The sequence below is a fragment of the Pinus tabuliformis genome, chromosome 5_2, assembly GCF_031772625.1.
Source record: "Pinus tabuliformis cultivar Carrire ecotype Pingquan chromosome 5_2, CPIR1, whole genome shotgun sequence".
NCBI classification, from domain to species: Eukaryota; Viridiplantae; Streptophyta; class Pinopsida; order Pinales; family Pinaceae; genus Pinus; species Pinus tabuliformis.
Genome location: NC_142306.1, coordinates 432,237,495 through 432,249,136, shown reverse-complemented (window position 1 = coordinate 432,249,136; position 11,642 = coordinate 432,237,495).

The following is an 11,642-nucleotide window of genomic DNA, read 5'->3' as shown; positions in this document are numbered from 1 at the left end:
AATTTGTGATGGTCAGTCATTAAAAGAAACTTCTTACCCATCAAATAGTGCTCCAACATTTTTTATGCATGAATAACGAATGTCAATTCTAAGTCATAGGTAGAGTATTTCTACTCATATTCCTTCATCTTTCTAGACTCATAGGTAATTACTCTTCCATATTGCATTAAAACACTACCTACCCCTTCCTTATTGGCATCTGTACACACCACATAGTCCTTACCTAGATCTGCTATGCTTAAGATTGGTGCAGTGGTGAGCAAATGCTTGAGTTGTTCAAAGCCCTGTTGACACTCAGTTGTCCATTTAAAAGTTTTTCCCTTTTTCTATAGGGAGGTAATGGGATAGGCCACCACGGAGAATCCTTCAACAAATCATCTATAATATCCTGCCAGTCCCATAAAAGATCTTATATCTGCTACGTCTTTTGGTACTAGCCATTCCATTATGGTCTTTATCTTTTCTAGGTCTACAGTGATTCCATCCTTGGTAATAATGTGGCCCAAATAATGAATCTGTTCGTTAAAAAAGCCACACTTGCTGAATTTTGCATACAATTGATGTTCTCAGAGAGTCTACAACACTATCCTGAGGTGCTCCTTATGTTCTTCAAAATATCAGGAATAAATCAGTATATCATCAATAAATATTAATACAAATTTATCTCAATACTGATGAAATATACTATTCATTAGACACATAAATATCGTGGGGGCATTGGTTAGCCCTAAGTTTAACACCACAAACACATAGTGTCCACAGCGGGTCCTAAAGGTTGTTTTAGCTATGTTTTCCTCCTTGATTTTGATCTAGTGGTATCCTGACCGCAAGTCAATCTTTGAAAACACCACCACACCTTTCACTCGATCAAATAGTTCATCTATGCGAGGTAAAGGGTACTTATTCAATCGACGATAATCCATACACATACATAGGGTCCCATCCTTCCTTTTGGCGAATAGTACAGGGGCTCCCCAAGGTGACACACTTGGGTGGATATAATTTCTATCCAACGGCTCTTGTAATTGCATTTTTAGTTCCGTCAGCTCTAGTATGTGTTATACTCCTATACCAATAGGTGTCATATTCATGATTGACTGGTTGAGCTCTGTAATATGTTCATCTCTTTTCTTGTTGTAAAGGTTTCCATATTATCAAAAAACCAAAAAATGTAAAAAATGTAAAGAGGGTATACCCTAAAAGAAAAATCAAAGAGTAAAAAGAGTAAAATAGTCAAAAGAGTGAAAGAAATGAACCCCAAACAAAGAAAGACCAGGAAAGTGTGCAAATCCAAAATGCCAATACTTTTTCATTTTCTGTAATAGGCATTGTGTGTAGCTTGTTGAACTTTATGCCACAATTGATGAATGGCCAAACAACTTAATCTTGGCCAGTTCATGTTTGAATTTCATGTTTTAGAGATAGAGAATAAAATCTGACCAAACTGTTTAATCTTGACAGATAAGTAGATAGGTAGAGAAGCAAAGGAGCTCAATTGTTTAATCTGAGCCCTTGGATGTAATAAGGGCAGAATTAGGTAGGCTTCCCATGTAAAAGAAAAGAAAAGTTGATAGTTTGCTAATCTAAGTGCACCCAAGTAAAGAGAAGAAAAAATGCTAGGAAAAGGAGGCAGGGTAGGTAGATTGGTGTTGTAGAATGATACTTGTGAAGGATTATGTTTCTAAAAATGTGTTAGCTTTCACTTCATCACAGGTGCAGGGAAAATATTTTTGATGCAGCTCAAGCGAGACAGCTTACATAACTAAATCCCCTTCATACTTTTCCCTAATCATTCACTAATTTTCCCCGTAAAATATTAAGAATCTATTCTTAATATCACTAAAAGCCACTCCATCTCATTTCATAAAGTGCCTAAGTAAAACCCTATTTTACTTAGGAAAAATGGCAAAAAAGTCCTCATGAAAATCCTTGTTCATCCTGAGCCTAAGTTTAAATTACAAAAGCGAATTGTTTTATACTTAGCGTGCATTCATTCTATTTTCTATATTAACTCTAATTTTTATTATATAAATCCCATGTAAAATGTTACGCTTCCCGTAATATGCATATATAATAAAAATCCCGATATCATTACATATGCCCGCCTGTGGTCGAAATATAACCATAAACGTTTTGTCCGGGATTAATAGATTTATTTGAAATTTATTAATAACCTAAACCTCCTCACCACACAACAACAAGATTAATTAATCCCTGATTAATTAATAACCAAACCTCCCATGAACCAATTAAACTACACCAGATATGATTTATTAATGTTAATTATATTGGGCCGCATAGTGAACTCCCTGCCAAGTTCATGTTTCGTCCACCATCCGATCAGTGCCCTCACATCCAACAGTCTATGATCAATATCACAACCGCCTTTCCATCGAACGTTAACGGGCGATCGGCCAGCGGTTTTCCACTCGTACTCTACCACACGTCACGTTCCCGGTATGCTCTCTCGCCCTCCACCCAAAACCACTTGACCCCAAAAGCGGTGTGGGCAAAACCGCTTACCACCTGCTCGCGTCATCTGCTGACATCCTCCATCCTGTGCTAACATCACCCACCATGTCACCTGCCCCATACTTCTGCTGATGTCATCCATCCTTCAAATCATAAAATCCCACCAAAACTTCATTTTGTCGAATAAAAAGGGAAAAAGGGTAATTTTTGCTATATTTCTCTACGTATCACGCTCCAGAAATAAAATCAATTGAGGTCGCATTTCGGTTTCCGACCAGAAAGGCTCCATTGATGAGCTCGCAGCTATTCAAGTTGCAGCATGCGGTTTTCCTATGTAAAAACAGGTACCTATTTTAGCTATCTCCAACAATCGGCTATCAGCACATCAATTGCCAAGATTTCTCTGCAATCTCTGCGGGAAATTTGTGTACCAGCCACAGAAATTCTAAAGGAAAGGAATTGGAAGGTGTGGAACAACCTCCAGCGTCCCAACAACAGGTGTTTATTCATAGTTGCGCTGTTACCATTGGGAAAAGGGAAATTTTGGGCTAAATACCAGAAAACGGTGAGAAGGGGTCAGTCTAGCATTAAAGAGTATCAGTCCATCATTAAAGTGTATCAGATCAACGATAAAGATGTCAATGCAGAATTAAAAGCAGCAGAAAATAAGTAAAGAGGGGTTAGATCAGAAGTAGAGAGCACAGTTAAGATAGGAATTCGGCGCAGAGTTATTGCAAAGGATAGCTTCAAGTCGAACATTAAAGAGCCTGCCTCTAGCACAACACCAGTTTACCGTTTTCCTATCATAGAGACTAGCTATTTCTATTTTTGTAAACTCTTATTAGTTAAACCTAGATGTTATCTCACAACTGTTATGAGATATTTGTTGTACATATTTGTTGTATAAATACCCCCTCCATTTGAGTATGGGGGTGGGGTGTGGATTCCTAGACTTTGCTGTAAATTTGAACTGTTTGGAACCAACTATTGTCTGGCCTACTGGATGAAGAATTGAAGTAGAGGACTTGTTACAGAATTCTTGAAACAAACTTCAGATCAATAAGTCCTCTATATCTTGTGTTTTATAGTTTTCCTAGTTTATTATATCATCTGTGTTTCATAATCTGAATGGTAAAGAAAAGGTTAATTTCATAATTTGCTTGACTGCACTCTGTTTCTAGTCTTTATTGTTCTCTGTGCTTTTCTTCAGAATTAGAATAAGCAGTGAAATCTTAATTGCTCCTGTTTCCTGATTCTTTAATGTTGATTATTTGCTAAAGAATTATTAACTGCTCCTTATCAGTAATCATCCATTTTCCATATTTCAATGGGTTGAAGGATTCTTAACTGCCCTTCACCCATTTGAGCCCATTCCATCTGTTTTCAGTCTCTATTTGTCCCCTATTTGACTACCTTGCTCTGTGAAGCCATCCTCTGTCAAGAAATCAAATCCAGAAAGCCTTTTCTTAAACTCCATCATGCCCAATGGATTGAATTATTCTATCTTACTTCTCTGTTTTATGGAATCTCACCACCCAAACTCAAAACAAAACCCTTGAGCTTCATAACTAGCCTAACACCTTTAAAAAACAAGCTAAGTCATAAAGAGAGAGCCCTCTCTGGATACAGATTGGCTAGATTCTGTATCTAAAAGATTGGTCTATGGTTACCTCGGCATGCTTCCCTTTATTACAACTTTGGGGAAAACCTGAGTGACAACATCATTGGTGACTCCACTGGGGACCTGAATAATTGTTTATTATTACTATTTTTTGTATAAGCTACAGATGGAGCGTGAAGTTAGCCAGGTAGCCTTTGAAATTATTTTTCTTTGCAATTGCAGAAGTAAATAAATGCTACTTCAGTCTATCTCTGGTTTAACTTATAGATTGAACATCTAGCTTCAAATACTTGATCAGTTCCTCTTTTCAAAAAAGTCTCTGGGAAAGTTCAAAACTCCCACATCTAAAACCTCCTAGAAGAGACTGCTAAAGTTGTATTGTCAAATCTATTTCAAGAAAAAACCAAAAACATACCTAGAAACTGGCTTCAGAAAGGACTCATTACACCAGATCAGATCCTGATCCTAATCCCCCACCTGTGTTTGAAAATCCTAATCTCATTCCTAGAATTCTTAGAAGACAAGAGAGCCCAGAAAATTCTGCTAATTCTCGGCCTCTATACAGATCAACATCCTATCCTGTGAAGTGGACCTACCCTGAGGATGAACCTTTTGATAAATGTTTTGAAAACCCTTTATTTGAGACCTTTTCAGAATCTGGGTTAGCCCACACAGTTCAAAATCCAATATTCATTGAAAATTTGCAGACTGAAGTTGTTACTTCACACCTTGACAAAAATCTGCAAAACTCCATTCAATCTGAGCTTACCTCTGAGAGAACACCAAACCTTTCTGTGATTACTACAGCTTCTCCAAGTTCACCATCATCACCTCTAACTACCCTTTCCACTCCTCCATCTACAACACACATTCCCATTGTTATCGCTACTCTTCCAGTTGTCACATCTATTTCTGCAACCATGGTAAACCAATATACTCCACTAAACTTACCTGCCAATCCAAGGGCTCTGCCCCAAGACTATCAAAGTAAAATCCCTTCTTTTGAAGGTATTGGCACTTACACAGCTCAAAAACATACCAATAAAATGACTGACTATTTTGAAAGTTATGAGATTGATGCTGATGATGTTAGAATTAAAGTATTTGTTCAAAGTTTAACTGGAGATGTTAGAACCTGGTTTAGAGCCCTCCCTGCAAACAATATCAATAACCCACAAGCTCTTTATCAGACCTTCTTGAATAGATGGGAAAAGAAGAAAGTTCCTCTCCACATTTTATCAGAGTATGAAAACCTAAGAAGAGGCACACAACAAACTATCCAAGATTACTGTACCAGATTCAATAATGTCTACAATGCTATTCCTAAAAATCTCAGACCTCCTCCAGATTTGGCTTTGATCAAATTCCCTAATGCATTTGATTCTGATATGGCATACCAACTTAGGGAAAGAGCTCCTCGAAACTTAGAAGAGATGCAGAGTATAGCTGTCAGCGTTGAGGCCAACCTGATATCTAAACGATCTAGAGCCAGAGTTGAAAGAAGGACACCTTTCAAAGAAGAACCTTCTGCCTTTGAACAGAAATTAGATGTTATTATTAAAGGAATGGACAGACTTGGAGATAGAGTAGAAACAATTGAGGGAAAATCCCCTTGGGATGGTCAACCAAGCAATACTGGGAGAAATCCAAAGTTCAAGAAGAACCAAAATCCTAACATTCGAAAGACAGGGCCTGTCCAAAATATTAGGCCCCCATTGCAAGAAAATTATGCTGAAGCCTCAAATTCTGATGACCCAATAGAAGACATTCAAATTAATTTTATGGGATTCAACAATGAACAACAAGTTTTCTTGACCCAAGAGGATCAAGAAGCTCACATCCTTAAACAATTCCAAACTCAGTCAGGTGAAACATTTGACTTCAGGGAGGGATATGACACAGCGATTTATGAAGTCCATAAACAATAAAATCTGAGGTGTAGAAGAATAGATGTCCGTAAAACTAGTAAACAGACAGATACCAAGCAGCCTGACAAAGGTAAGATCAGTACCCTCCTGTACATATTCTTTCTAAAACAAATCCTAACTCTAATAACCCAATTGTTGAAGATGTATCAGATAATCAACCACCTAACAGACAACCTTCCACTTCTATTCCTTCTAAAGGAAAAGTAGGGGAGCCTCTAATACTTGACTTGGAAGCAATTTCAGCCTATAATCCCACTCCTGAAGAGGAGAAAAACGTAGAAAAACCAACTGTCTGAAATACCAAAACTTAGACCAAAAAACGTTTTAATCTTGAGACAAAAGTAGCCAAACTAAAGGTAGCTATTCCATTGTCAAAATTAGCTAAACATGATGTCTACAAAAGTGAAATCAGTAGATCACTCAAAATTTCTATGAACAAAGATTCAGTAAATGTTTTTGATGACCAGCCTGAATTGATATTTGGCCCTGGAGTAAATGGAAAAACAATAGAGGGAGAAGTTCCTCCTTTCTATGTAGGTTTAAACATACATAATAAAATACTTCATAATGCCATGTTTGATTCAAGTGCTTCTCATAACTTGATGCCTAAATCTGTAATGGAGAGGTTAGAGCTTGACATCACCAGGCCATATAAAGACCTTTTCTCTTTTGATTCAAGTTAGGTCAAATGTTTGGGTTTAATCAGAGACTTATGTGTGTCACTAGTGCAATATCCTACCCAAACCATCTTAATGGACATAGTAGTAGCTGATATTCCACCAAAGTATGGCATGTTATTATCTATATATTGGGGTGCAAAGCTTCAAGGATCTCTACAGTTAGACATGTATTATGCTACTATTTCAGTGTTTGGTCAACCCAAGAGACTATACAGAGAAATTTTAATGAAGTATGTACTAAGTAGTCAAGAGAAACCTCAAAATTTCCCTATCTACTCAGTACATTCAGACCTGGATTCTTTTATCCTTTACAATGTTGAAATTGATCCCCCACATGCAATAAAAGTTTTAACAGATGAAATAGAAAAAATTGTGAATGAAAGGTCTGATGTCCAAATCTAAGAAATTTTTGAAAATCGTGAAAGATTAGATAAACTAGAAGAAACTAAAAAACCAGATCTCCCTATTAAACAGATCCCAGAAACTCCAGATACTAATTATGAAAATGAAATCCTTTGGTACTTAGAATTTGATCGTTCTGTGAACAAATTAGGAGCAGGAGCAAGAGTCTAGGTGCACAATCTTGAAAACAATCATGTTGAAGGTCATGCCTACAGTTTAAAATTTAGATGCACTAATAATATGGCTGAATATGAAGCTCTATTGCTAGGTCTTAAACAGGTCAAGAAATTAGGAGCAACTATGGTGTTAGTCCTAGGAAATTCTGATTTAATCATCCAACAGATCAAAAGGGAAGTTATCAACAAATGATCCTAGATTAAGAGAGTGTAGAGGAACAACTGTAGAGATCCTCAATACATTTCTAGAAACTCAAGTTGCCAAAATCCTGAGAAAACATAACTTGCAAGCTCATAGCTTGGCCATGTTTGGTAGCACCTGTAAATTACCATTTTAACCAAATCATCAATTCATAGCTGAAATTAGGCACAGGCCAACCATACCTTATAATGTAAATAACTAGCAATTGTTTGAAAGTGATAACCAGATCAACAATTTTTTAACCCTAGAAGAAGAATTTTCTAGTACTAACATAGATGGAGATATAGTTAGTAAGTTTGATCCAACAAATCAGATAGAAATAGACATTTCAGTAGAAAATGCAACTCAAATGCTTCATCCGACGAAATTTACCAAAGAGGAAATACAAGATCTTAAAGAAACAGATGTTGATGAGATTATTGAAGGAGAATCTAAAATTATCAATTTGAAAGACAATCATTTGCCCGAAGGATTAACTCCTTTGGAAGATCTCTTTCATTTCAACGATATTCCAAAGAAACTCTAGATGGAACCTCTAAAAGCAGACATTGAAGACTACAACATAGGAACTGAAGAGGATCCAAAAATGGTAAAATTGTCCAAATCTTTGCCCCTAGATCAAAAAATTAATTATGTAGAACTGATCAAAGAATTCTAGGATGTTTTTCTGTGGAGCTATGAAGACCTGGAGTCTTATGAAACCTCTATAATTCAACATACGATACCCCTCAAGGAAAATCAAAAACCATTTAAACAATTGCTCAGAAGAATCAACCCTGTACTACTTCCTTTAATAGAAAAAGAAATCAAACAAATGCATGATGCAAGGATAATTGCTCCAATCAGATTTCCAGAGCGGGTATCTAATTTAGTGCCTACCAGGAAGAAAATAGGAGAAATCAGATTAATTGTTGACTTAAGAAATCTAAACAAGGTTTCTTTAAAGGACAATTACCCTTTACCTAAGATGGATCATATTTTACAAAGAGTAGTAGGTGCTTCCAGGATTTCACTTTTGGATGGGTTTTCAAGTTTTAGTCAGATTTTGGTTCATCCTGATGACCAAGAAAAGACTGCATTTACAACACCATGGGGTACATTCAAATATGTTAAAATGCCATTTAGACTTAAGAATGCAAGGGCAACCTTTCAACGAGCAATGGACATAGCTTTTGCAAAAGAAATTCATGATTTTCTGGTTATATATCTAGATGACCTCACTATGTTTTCTAGATCAGATCAACAACATTTAGATCATTTAAGACAAGTGTTTTTAAAATGCAGAAAGTATGGTATTTCATTGAATCCTAAAAAGTCTTTGTTTGGCCTAGAAGAAGGCAAACTGTTAAGCCATATCATCTACAAATATGGCATCATAATTGATCTTGCTAGAATAGAAGCTATTCTGCGAATACCCCACCCCAGAAATATCAAAGAACTTCAAGCTTTCTTAGGAAACATTAACTTTTTGAGAATATTCATATCTAATTTGGATGAATTAATTAGATTGCTGAACAATATGTTAAAAAAGGATTCAAAGGTTAAATGGACAATAGAAGCCAAACAAGCATTTAAGGAAATTAAAATGGCTTTGACCAAAACACCAGTCCTTACAAGTCCTAAGTTCGATAGAGACTTCATAATTTTCTCATTTGCATCAAAACACACTATAGCAGTTGTTTTACTATAAAAAGATGATCAAAGATGTGAAAAACCCATAGCCTTTTTCAGTAAAGCACTCAGAGATGCACCTCTGAATTACAAAATCATGGAAAAACAGGCTTTTTCACTTGTGAAATCTATTCAAGATTTCTTGTACTCCCATGTAATAGCTTATATACCAAATGTTGTTGTCATAGACATCCTGACTCAAGATGGAATTGAGGGCAAACAAGGTAAACGGATAGCTAATATATTGGAGTATGATATTGAGATAAAACCTACAAAGCTTATAAAAGGATAGGGATTGGCTAAACTCATGACTGAAACAAAATTTCAAGCCCTTGATATTAATGAACTGGATAACGAACAGGAGATGGCGACTCCACAAATCAGCCATGTCTTCTTAGAATCACCTTGGCATGCTGATATAAGTCATGTATTATTAAACCTGCAGGCTCCTCTAGGGCTATCCAGAAAAAAGAAAAGGTTTTTAAAGATGAAAGCTTCAAAATTTTGTATTTTAGATAATGCTATTTTTTGGAAAAATCATGAATGTATTCTATTGAATTGTTTAATAAAAGAAGAAGCTGACAAAGTTCTCAAAGAATTTCATGTAGGGGACTGTGGTGGACACCTTTACTGGAAATCAACTGCAAACAAAATCTTAAGGGCGGGATTTCACTGGCCAACCTTGTTCGCTGATGTAAATAAGTTTGTCACTGCTTGCCACAAATGCTAAATTTTTTAAGGAAAAAATAAACTGTCACCCTTACCCTTGAGACCAATTTCCACTGAAAAACCCTTTCAACAATCGGTTTTGGACTTCATTGGAGAAATGCACCCTCCCTCTTCTGGCCAACATAAATGGATACTTACTGCCACAGACTATTTCACCAAATGGATAGAAGCCATTCCTTCTAGACAAGCCAATAATACGGTAATTATAGGATTCTTAGAAACCAACATCTTGTCTAGATTTGGCTGTCCTGAAAATATCATAATCGATAATGCTGCTGCCTTCAAATCCAAGAAAATGATAAATTTCTGTAACCATATCACTTTAGGCCATTCCATAGCCTATTACCCTCAAGGTAATGGTCTAGCTGAGTCCTCCAATAAAATCGTGATTAATATTATTAAGTAATTGTCGGAAGAGAGTAAGAAAAACTGGCACAAGAAACTTATAAATGCACTGTGGGTAGACAGACTTACTACAAAGAGATCTATTGGAACTAGCCCTTATGAGTTAGTCTATGGCATGGAGGTTGTGTTCCCTTCATCTCTAGGAGTTCCTGTAATGAAATTGCTACAAGAAGCTCGGGTGGAACAAAGTGACATTCAAAGGAGAATAAATTAGACCATCCATTTGTAGCAGACCAGAGAAGAAGTGCACTAAATATCCCAAGTGTTACAAGAAAAACTTGGGAAAATATTTGACAAAAGGACCAAAGCAGAAGACTTCTACATTGGAGGCAAATTTCTAAGGTGGGATTCCAGGAGAGAAGATAAAGGAAAGAATGGGAAGTTTGACTTCCTGTGGAAAGGGCCATTTATCATCCAGGCATTGCAAGGGAACAATACTTACTTTCTGAAGAGCCTAGATGGTACATAGACAGAAGAAGCACCAGTGAATGGTCGAATGCTGAAACATTACTTTGTTCCAGTTTTCTAATGTATTCTAACTCTAACATGTACATACTATATCCTTGATAGTGTCACAGTTTGGATTGGATAGTAACTTACTGCAATTGAAGCCCAAAGAGAAAGCCCTAAGCTTCACAAAATGTGTTGTCATATATACAGATAAAGCAGCCAATGAAGGGAGATTTCATAGCACAATAAAAGTTATTCAGAAGGCCATCTGACCTGCTATTCTTGACTCTTTGCCAGGGAAAGCCATCGCCAAGTGGAGCCACTGTTATACTCATATACCAATAGGTGTCATATTTCATGATTGACTAGTTGAGCTATGTAATATGTTCATCCCTTTCCTTGCTATAAAGGTTTCCATATTATCAAAAAACCAAAAAATGTAAAAAATTTAAAGAGGGTGTACCCTAAAAGAAAAATCAAAGGGTAAAAAGAATAATCTTGGCCAGTTCATGTTTGAATTTCATGTAATTAACCCCGTACTTCCACTGATGTCATCTATCCTTCAAATCAGAAAATCCCACCAAAACTTCATTTTGTCGAATAAAAAGGGAAAAAGGGTCATTTTTGCTATATTTCTCTGTGTATCGCGCTCCAAAAATAAAATCGAATGAGGTTGCATTTCAGTTTCTGACCAGAAAGGCTCCATCGACGAGCTCGCGGCTATTCAAGCAGCAGCATGTGGTTTTCCTATGTAAAAACAGGTACCTATTTTAGCTATCTCCAACAATCAACTATTAGCGCATCAATTGCTAGGATTCTCAGCAATCTCCGTGGGAAATTTGCGTACCAGCCACAGAAAGTCTAAAGGAAAGGATTTGGAAGGCGCAGAACAACCTATAGCATCCC